Raw genomic sequence first — 10000 nt, forward strand, 5'->3', positions numbered from 1 at the left:
AAGGATATAAAACTTTCTCGCCCGTGGCTGCATCCCAGTCAGGTACTCTACTTGCTTCCCTTTGAGGTACCCAGTCCTTTCCAGTTTTTGCAAAATGTTCCCAATTTCTGTGTGTGTTTCCCAATATATGGGTTCCTTTAGTTTCGTGTAGTGCTCTGTGTTGTTTAATTGTCTGTGTGCTTCAAATAGGTATTGTTGTTTGTCCATGATAACTATGCTGCTCCCTTTATCCGCTGGTTTGATAACAATGTCCATGTTTTCCCTCAGTTCTGTCAGGGCTGCTCTCTCCTTCCTGGTCAGATTGGGCTTATCCTGTACTTCCCTCTCCCTCTCTATTATCTCACCCAGTGTGCTCTTAAATTCTAAAATAGCTTCGGACCTGTACCTTCTCTTGGGCATCCAGTTCGAGGGAGGGGTGAAAGGGGTCTTTCTACGTTCTGACTCACCGAAATAGTCAACGAGTACCAGTCTCCTATAGAACTTGTTCATGTCCCTCTCAATCTGCTCCTTATGGAGCTTTGCAGTCGGTACAAAAGTCAGGCCCCTGTTCAGAACCTTTTGCTGGGTTTCTGTAGGGGTGAATGTACGGGAGAGGTTCACGATGGTCTCTCCCAGTCGTGGACCCTGCCTCTCTTGGCTTTGTCCCCACTCTAGTTTAAAGCCTGCATCCACCTCTTGACCATTGTCTGGGCTGTGTTCTCTGTCCAATGGATATGGTCTGTGTCTACCTTAAACTGTCTCGCCGGGATTGCAGGGATATGATTCTTAGTTCTAATAACCTTGTTTAGTTGGCCCAGGGTTGCTTGTTCTGCCTCTGTCAAGCTGTGGCTAAAGTTTAATTCCGGCACCCAGATACTGGCATGGGGAAATTTAATGCTGGCCATCCTCAGTAGTTGTTGAAGCTGTTTAGCAGCTGTTGTTAGTTTATGGGACCTGTTGTTTATTCCGAAAGAAAGGATGACCTTCTTAATTTCTGGCTGTGGCTCTAACTTGTCAAGGACAGCAGTGGCATGGATGAATTTGGCCCCCGGAAAGCTGTCCAATTGAATATCCTTATTAGGGCATCTTTTGATCCTGGAAATGTTAGAGTCCCCTATAAACAGTATAGGTTTAAGGGGCCTCAGTTCCCAATTTAAATTTTTCTGTTTAGAGTTAGGATGCCTAGTTATTCGACAACCTTGGCTGTTGCAACGGAGGCGTACCTGTCCCCTCGTCCGTCCGCTGTCCTGCGGCTCTCGGGCTGGGGTGGCTCCCCTTGTCCGTCCTTCCATTCGTACGGGTGTGGGGTGGGGTGCCGATTCCCCGGAGTCCTGGGTCGGGGAAGTCGTGGGGGTGGCAGGCTGGGACTCCTGCGTTGCTAGGTTGGATTGCGTCCTCTCAGAGGGGCTCGTGGGTGGGGAGGGGTGCCCTCGGCCCCTTCTCCGTCTCCGCGGTGGGGGCAGTAGGGCTGCATCGGCGTCACGAGGGTTAACCAGCTCCAGCGCCCTCGGGTGGACCGCGTCGGTACTGCCACTGTTAACCAGCTCCAGCGCCCTCGGGTGGACCGTGTCGGAACTGCCACTGCGCCTGTTGCGCTGCATGCGTGTCCATCCCAAAACGTCCCGCAGTACAATCACTGGGCTCCGGTTCGCTTTACCCAGTACCGACGGACAAGGTACAGTCCGGGCGGTCTTTCCCCGGGGCTCGGGTGTGACTTGGGCCCGGTCCTGGTTAACCCAGAAACCGTCCCTGGAGGTCGAGGGTCCGTTCCCCTCCTGCCCTTGGGATGCGGTCTCCGCGGTCAGTGGGATGGCCTGGGGCATTAGGGCCTAATGCGGGCAATTCAGCCCTCTTGTGCTTTCTGATCTCGCCACCAGAGATTCAGTTTCACACGATCCTGCCACTTTAAACTGGCCCACGCCTTTACCAACCAGGCCCAACACTTATCCCTGTTGATCAGTCAGGGTGTGCTTTAGGTTTGTACGGCTGAAGCCAGAGTTCCTAGGGTTTGTGGGGGTGTATGCCCCTTTTGGACCTTAGGATTAGGTTTAAATTATTAGGCTAGTGGATATATTTAAACTGGCCGACGCCTTCACCAATCAGACCCAACACTTATTCCTGTTGAAATTACCCCTCTTGACACGGGACACTGTCTATGGGGGTTTAGCAAGGGTCAATCAGGATGTGCTTTGGGTTTGTGGGGCTAAAGCCAGGGTTAATCGGGGAGTGAATAGGGTTTGTGGGGGTGTGTACCCCATCTAATCTTTAGTAGGGTTTGTGGGGGTGTGTACCCCATCTAAACTTTAGTAGGGTTTGTGGGGGTGTGTACCCCATCTAAACTTTAGTAGGGTTTGTGGGGGTATGTACCCCATCTAAACTTTAATATTAGGTTTAAGTTTTAAGCTTTAGGGTTAGGGTTAGGGTTAGGGTTAGGGTTTAGGGTTAGGGTTAGGGTTAGGGTTAGGGTTAGGTTAGGGTTAGGTTAGAGTTAGGTTAGGGTTAGGGTTAGGGTTTAGGGTTTAGGGTTAGGGTTAGGGTTAGGGTTAGGGTTAGGGTTGGGTTAGGGTTAGGGTTAGGGTTAGGGTTAGAGGGTTAGGGTTAGGGTTAGAGGGTTAGGGTTAGGTTGAGATTATGCGGGCAGTGGGCAAAAAAGCCCCCTCGTGTTTTTTGATCTCGCCACTTGAGATTCAATTTCACGTGACCCTGCCACTTTGAACTGGCCCACGCCTTCATTAACCAGGTCCACCACTTGCCTTTATTGAAACTTGCCCCTCTTAACACAGAATATCCAGTTTATGGGAATTTACTAAGTTAGGGTGAAATTATGCGGGCAGTGGGCAATTCAGCCCTCTTGTGCTTTCTGATCTTGCCACTTAAGATTCAGTTTCACACGACCCTGCCACTTCAAAATGACCGACGCCTTCACTAACCAAGTCCAACACTCATCCCTGTTGAAATTTACCCCTCTCGACCCGGAGCACTAGGTCTATGGGGATTTAACAAGGGTCAATCAGGGTGTGCTTTGGGTTTGTGGGGCTAAAACCAGAGTTAATCGGGAAGTGCCTAAAATTTATGGGGATGTGCACCCCATCTGAATTAGGTTTAAATTTTAAACCATACAGGCAGTGGGCAATTCAGCCCTCCTGTGCCTTCCGATCTCGCCACCAGAGATTCAGTTTCACACGATCCTGCCACTTTAAACTGGCCCACGCCTTTACCAACCAGGCCCAACACCTATCCCTGTTGATCAGTCAGGGTGTGCTTTAGGTTTGTACGGCTGAAGCCAGAGTTCCTAGGGTTTGTGGGGGTGTATGCCCCTTTTGGACCTTAGGATTAGGTTTAAATTTTAGGCTAGTGGATATATTTAAACTGGCCGACGCCTTCACCAATCAGACCCAACACTTATTCCTGTTGAAATTACCCCTCTTGACACGGGACACTGTCTATGGGAGTTTAGCAAGGGTCAATCAGGATGTGCTTTGGGTTTGTGGGGCTAAAGCCAGGGTTAATCGGGGAGTGAATAGGGTTTGTGGGGGTGTGTACCCCATCTAAACTTTAGTAGGGTTTGTGGGGGTGTGTACCCCATCTAAACTTTAGTAGGGTTTGTGGGGGTGTGTACCCCATCTAAACTCCAGTAGGGTTTGTGGGGGTGTGTACCCCATCTAAACTTTAGTAGGGTTTGTGGGGGTGTGTACCCCATCTAAACTTTAGTAGGGTTTGTGGGGGTGTGTACCCCATCTAAACTTTACTAGGGTTTGTGGGGGTGTGTACCCCATCTAAACTTTAAGATTAGGTTTAAGTTTTAAGCTAATGAATATATATGTTTGACTAGGAGATATTAGAATACAGAATTTTAAATGACAGTATATGAACTGCTATGGCGAATGAGCTTGTATAATAGGGTTAGGGTTAGGGTTAGGGTTAGGGTTAGGGTTAGGGTTAGGGTTAGGGCCCCCGCATTAGAGTTAGGGTTAGGGTTAGGGTTAGGGTCCGCATTAGGGTTAGGGTTAGGGTTAGGGTTAGGGTTAGGGTTCGCGTTAGGGTTAGGGTTAGGGTTAGGGTTAGGGTTAGGGTTAGGGGTTAGGGTTAGGGTCAGGGTCAGGGTCAGGGTCAGGGTCAGGGTCAGGGTTAGGTTGAGATTATGCGGGCAGTAGGCAAAAAAGCCCCCTCGTGCTTTTTGATCTCGCCACTTGAGATTCAATTTCACGCGACCCTGCCACTTTGAACTGGCCCACGCCTTCATTAACCAGGTCCAACACTTGCCTTTATTGAAACTTGCCCCTCTTAACACAGAATATCCAGTTTATGGGGATTTAAACCAGTATTAATCAGGGTATACTTAGGGTTTGTGGGGGTGTGTGTGCCCCTTTTGGACTTTAGGATTAGGTTTGAGTGTAGGCCTGGTGGATGTATATGTTTGGCTGGGAGAGCAAGGGTTAATCGGGGTGTGTTTAGGGTTTGTGGGGCTGAAGCCAGGGCTAATCGGGAAGTGCCTAGGGTTTGTGGGGGTGTGTGCCCCTTTTGGACTTTAGGATTAGGTTTGAGTGTAGGCCTGGTGGATGTATATGTTTGGCTGGGAGAGCAAGGGTTAATCGGGGTGTGTTTAGGGTTTGTGGGGCTGAAGCCAGGGCTAATCGGGAAGTGCCTAGGGTTTGTGGGGGTGTGTGCCCCTTTTGGACTTTAGGATTAGGTTTGAGTGTTGGACCGGTGGATGTACATATCGGTTTGTGGGGGTTTAGCAAGGGTTAATCGGGGTGTGCTTAGGGTTTGTGGGGCTGAAGCCCGGGCTAATCAGGAAGTGTCTAGGGTTTGTGGGGGTGTGTGTGCCCCTTTTGGACTTTAGGATTAGGTTTGAGTGTAGGCCTGGTGGATGTATATGTTTGGCTGGGAGAGGTTAGGCTGCCGAGTTTTGAGTATGAGCTGGTATTGGAGGCTAGGCTTATATAGGGAAGTCCGGTTAATCTGGTCCATACCTTTCATTGTCGTGGTCCGGTCCCACTTGGTTCAACGAACCGGGTGTGCAGTGGGACACATCGTCAGTGATGCACCCACGGATCATCAGGTGTTTCGGGCCTTTAGTCATCATACACCCTCCCCGAAGTGGCCCCACCAAAGCTGATCAGGCTTGGTTTGTGTATTTCCCCTGGACCAGACAATGAAAGGCATGTAATTCTGAGGGTAATGCTATTTTAAAGGGTATATAACTGGTGGTGTGGGGTGAGTTTAGCCCCCTGGCGAGAAGAGCATCCGTATTTACGGGTTGTGAAGATGTTAGTTTCAGGGCAGCCTAGCTTTTTAGGCCTCATTTAGGCCGTACGGAGAATAAGTATGCAGTGTTTCAATCCATCTCCTCTCTGCTAGTTTTCTTTGGGCGTTTGACCAGTTTATGTTAGTTTCCAGGCCTAATATTTTTAAGGGGTACGTCCCATGCTCCTGGAAGTGCCTGCTAACTGGTCTGTTTTGGTTTCCCCTTCTGATGTTACTGAGGTGTCCCGTGAGTCTGGTTCTCAAGCTGTTGCCCGTCTCCCCGATGTATATAATATGGCATTCTGTGCACAGGATGGCATATACTACATTCTTTTGTTCACAAGTTATCCTCTGCTCTATCTCGGCCCACTTTCCTGTGGCTCTGTTGTGTATGCTTTTTGAAATTCTCAGGTATATGCATGCCCTGCAGTTTCCCACCTCACAGTTTGGCGCTGCTCGTACTTTGGTACTGACTAGTATGTCTTTCAGATTCGCATTAGGGTTAGGGTTAGGGTTAGGGTTAGGGTTAGGGTTAGGGTTAGGGTTAGGGTTAGGGTTAGGGTTAGGGTTAGGGTTAGGTTGAGATTATGCGGGCAGTAGGCAAAAAAGCCCCCTCGTGCTTTTTGATCTCGCCACTTGAGATTCAATTTCACGCGACCCTGCCACTTTGAACTGGCCCACGCCGCATTAGGGTTAGGGTTAGGGTTAGGGTTAGGGTTAGGGTTAGGGTTAGGGTTAGGGTTTGGGTTAGGGTTAGGGTTAGGGTTAGGGTTAGGGTTAGGGTTAGGGTTAGGGTTAGGGTTAGGGTTAGGGTTAGGGTTTGGGTTAGGGTTAGGGTTAGGGTTAGGGTTAGGGTTAGGGTTAGGGTTAGGGTTAGGGTTAGGGTCAGGGTCAGGGTCAGGGTCAGGGTTAGGGTCAGGGTTAGGGTTAGGGTCCGCATTAGGGTTAGGGTCCGGGTTAGGGTTAGGGTTAGGGTTAGGGTTAGGGTTAGGGTTAGGGTTAGGGTTAGGGTTAGGGTTAGGGTTAGGGTTAGGGTTAGGGTTTAGGGTTAGGGTTAGGGTTAGGGTTAGGGTTAGGGTTAGGGTTAGGGTTAGGGCTCGCGTTAGGGTTAGGGTTAGGGTTAGGGTTAGGGTTAGGGTTAGGGTTAGGGTTAGGGTTAGGGTTAGGGTTAGGGCCCGCATTAGGGTTAGGGTTAGGGTTAGGGTTAGGGTTAGGGTTAGGGTTAGGGTTAGGGTTAGGGTTAGGGTTAGGGTTAGGGTTAGGGTTAGGGTTTAGGGTTAGGGTTAGGGTTAGGGTTAGGGTTAGGGTTAGGGTTAGGGTTAGGGTTAGGGTTAGGGTTAGGGTTAGGGTTTGGGTTAGGGTTAGGGTTAGGGTTAGGGTTAGGGTTAGGGTTAGGGTTAGGGTCAGGGTCAGGGTCAGGGTCAGGGTTAGGGTTAGGGTCAGGGTTAGGGTTAGGGTCCGCGTTAGGGTTAGGGTCCGCGTTAGGGTTAGGGTCCGCGTTAGGGTTAGGGTTAGGGTTAGGGTTAGGGTTAGGGTTAGGGTTAGGGTTAGGGTTAGGGTTAGGGTTAGGGTTAGGGTTAGGGTTAGGGTTAGGGCCCCGCATTAGGGTTAGGGTTAGGGTTAGGGTTAGGGTTAGGGTTAGGGTTAGGGTTAGGGTTAGGGTTAGGGTTAGGGTTAGGGTTAGGGTTAGGGTTAGGTTGAGATTATGCGGGCAGTGGGCAAAAAAGCCCCCTCGTGTTTTTTGATCTCGCCACTTGAGATTCAATTTCACGTGACCCTGCCACTTTGAACTGGCCCACGCCTTCATTAACCAGGTCCACCACTTGCCTTTATTGAAACTTGCCCCTCTTAACACAGAATATCCAATTTATGGGAATTTACTAAGTTAGGGTGAAATTATGCGGGCAGTGGGCAATTCAGCCCTCTTGTGCTTTCTGATCTTGCCACTTGAGATTCAGTTTCACACGACCCTGCCACTTCAAAATGACCGACGCCTTCACTAACCAAGTCCAACACTCATCCCTGTTGAAATTTACCCCTCTCGACCCGGAGCACTAAGTCTATGGGGATTTAACAAGGGTCAATCAGGGTGTGCTTTGGGTTTGTGGGGCTAAAACCAGAGTTAATCGGGAAGTGCCTAAAATTTATGGGGATGTGCACCCCATCTGGATTAGGTTTAAATTTTAAACCATACAGGCAGTGGGCAATTCAGCCCTCTTGTGCTTTCTGATCTCGCCACCAGAGATTCAGTTTCACGCGATCCTGCCACTTTAAACTGGTCCACGCCTTTACCAACCAGGCCCAACACTTATCCCTGTTGATCAGTCAGGGTGTGCTTTAGGTTTGTACGGCTGAAGCCAGAGTTCCTAGGGTTTGTGGGGGTGTATGCCCCTTTTGGACCTTAGGATTAGGTTTAAATTTTAGGCTAGTGGATATATTTAAACTGGCCGACGCCTTCACCAATCAGACCCAACACTTATTCCTGTTGAAATTACCCCTCTTGACACGGGACACTGTCTATGGGAGTTTAGCAAGGGTCAATCAGGATGTGCTTTGGGTTTGTGGGGCTAAAGCCAGGGTTAATCGGGGAGTGAATAGGGTTTGTGGGGGGGTGTACCCCATCTAAACTTTAGTAGGGTTTGTGGGGGTGTGTACCCCATCTAAACTTTAATAGGGTTTGTGGGGGTGTGTACCCCATCTAAACTTTAATAGGGTTTGTGGGGGTGTGTACCCCATCTAAACTTTAAGATTAGGTTTAAGTTTTAAGCTAGTGAATATATATGTTTGACTAGGAGATATTAGAATACAGAATTTTAAATGACAGTATATGAACTGCTATGGCGAATGAGCTAGTATAATAAAGCCAGGTTAATCTAGACCATGCCTTTCATTATCAAGGTCCGACACCACTTGGTTCAACGAACCGGGTGTGCACTGGGACACATCATCAGTAATGTAACCTCGGATCATCAGGTGTTTCGGGCCTTTAATCACTAGACACCCTACTCGAGGTGGCCCAACAGTGTCAGACTCAGACACTGCCTGTATTCCTCCCAGGGACCAATAATGAGAGGCATGTAATTCTAAGGGTAATGATATTTTAAAAAAAAAAAAAAAAAAAAATCACTACCTGGCATCTATATGCCAAGGGTTACATGGAAAATAAAACAATAATATTCTTACCACTAGTTTTGTGTCTTGGGTCAACCATTTTAACTCCAACAAACTGCCTCCAACAACGCTTGACTCCCGCCTGGGAGACCAAATCCACTTACTCCCATCACTCCGGTCTCCCGGGGAGGTCTCTGAAAAATGCTATCCGGTTAAAACGTCCCTAGCCCGGGACTCCATCTCCACTTTTATTGTGTCCTAAAACCTGTCTGACCACTCCAACTGCAGACCCTATCTGTTGCTAGGATACCAAGCAGCCTTACCTATTCAACTCTTAAAGGTACACTGTCCATTTGGGTTTAAATATCTAAGCCTTCTCATTGGCCTCCAGTGGCCTGGAGAATGAAGAGCGTGTCACTGTAAGGTTAGGTTGAGATTATGCGGGCAGTGGGCAAAAAAGCCCCCTCGTGTTTTTTGATCTCGCCACTTGAGATTCAATTTCACGTGACCCTGCCACTTTGAACTGGCCCACGCCTTCATTAACCAGGTCCACCACTTGCCTTTATTGAAACTTGCCCCTCTTAACACAGAATATCCAGTTTATGGGGATTTAAACCAGTATTAATCAGGGTATACTTAGGGTTTGTGGGGGTGTGTGTGCCCCTTTTGGACTTTAGGATTAGGTTTGAGTGTAGGCCTGGTGGATGTATATGTTTGGCTGGGAGAGCAAGGGTTAATCGGGGTGTGTTTAGGGTTTGTGGGGCTGAAGCCAGGGCTAATCGGGAAGTGCCTAGGGTTTGTGGGGGTGTGTGCCCCTTTTGGACTTTAGGATTAGGTTTGAGTGTAGGCCTGGTGGATGTATATGTTTGGCTGGGAGAGCAAGGGTTAATCGGGGTGTGTTTAGGGTTTGTGGGGCTGAAGCCAGGGCTAATCGGGAAGTGCCTAGGGTTTGTGGGGGTGTGTGCCCCTTTTGGACTTTAGGATTAGGTTTGAGTGTTGGACCGGTGGATGTACATATCGGTTTGTGGGGGTTTAGCAAGGGTTAATCGGGGTGTGCTTAGGGTTTGTGGGGCTGAAGCCCGGGCTAATCAGGAAGTGTCTAGGGTTTGTGGGGGTGTGTGTGCCCCTTTTGGACTTTAGGATTAGGTTTGAGTGTAGGCCTGGTGGATGTATATGTTTGGCTGGGAGAGGTTAGGCTGCCGAGTTTTGAGTATGAGCTGGTATTGGAGGCTAGGCTTATATAGGGAAGTCCGGTTAATCTGGTCCATACCTTTCATTGTCGTGGTCCGGTCCCACTTGGTTCAACGAACCGGGTGTGCAGTGGGACACATCGTCAGTGATGCACCCACGGATCATCAGGTGTTTCGGGCCTTTAGTCATCATACACCCTCCCCGAAGTGGCCCCACCAAAGCTGATCAGGCTTGGTTTGTGTATTTCCCCTGGACCAGACAATGAAAGGCATGTAATTCTGAGGGTAATGCTATTTTAAAGGGTATATAACTGGTGGTGTGGGGTGAGTTTAGCCCCCTGGCGAGAAGAGCATCCGTATTTACGGGTTGTGAAGATGTTAGTTTCAGGGCAGCCTAGCTTTTTAGGCCTCATTTAGGCCGTACGGAGAATAAGTATGCAGTGTTTCAATCCATCTCCTCTCTGCTAGTTTTC

Source organism: Hemitrygon akajei, chromosome 26 (assembly GCF_048418815.1).
Source record: "Hemitrygon akajei chromosome 26, sHemAka1.3, whole genome shotgun sequence".
In the NCBI taxonomy this organism is placed as follows: domain Eukaryota; kingdom Metazoa; phylum Chordata; class Chondrichthyes; order Myliobatiformes; family Dasyatidae; genus Hemitrygon; species Hemitrygon akajei.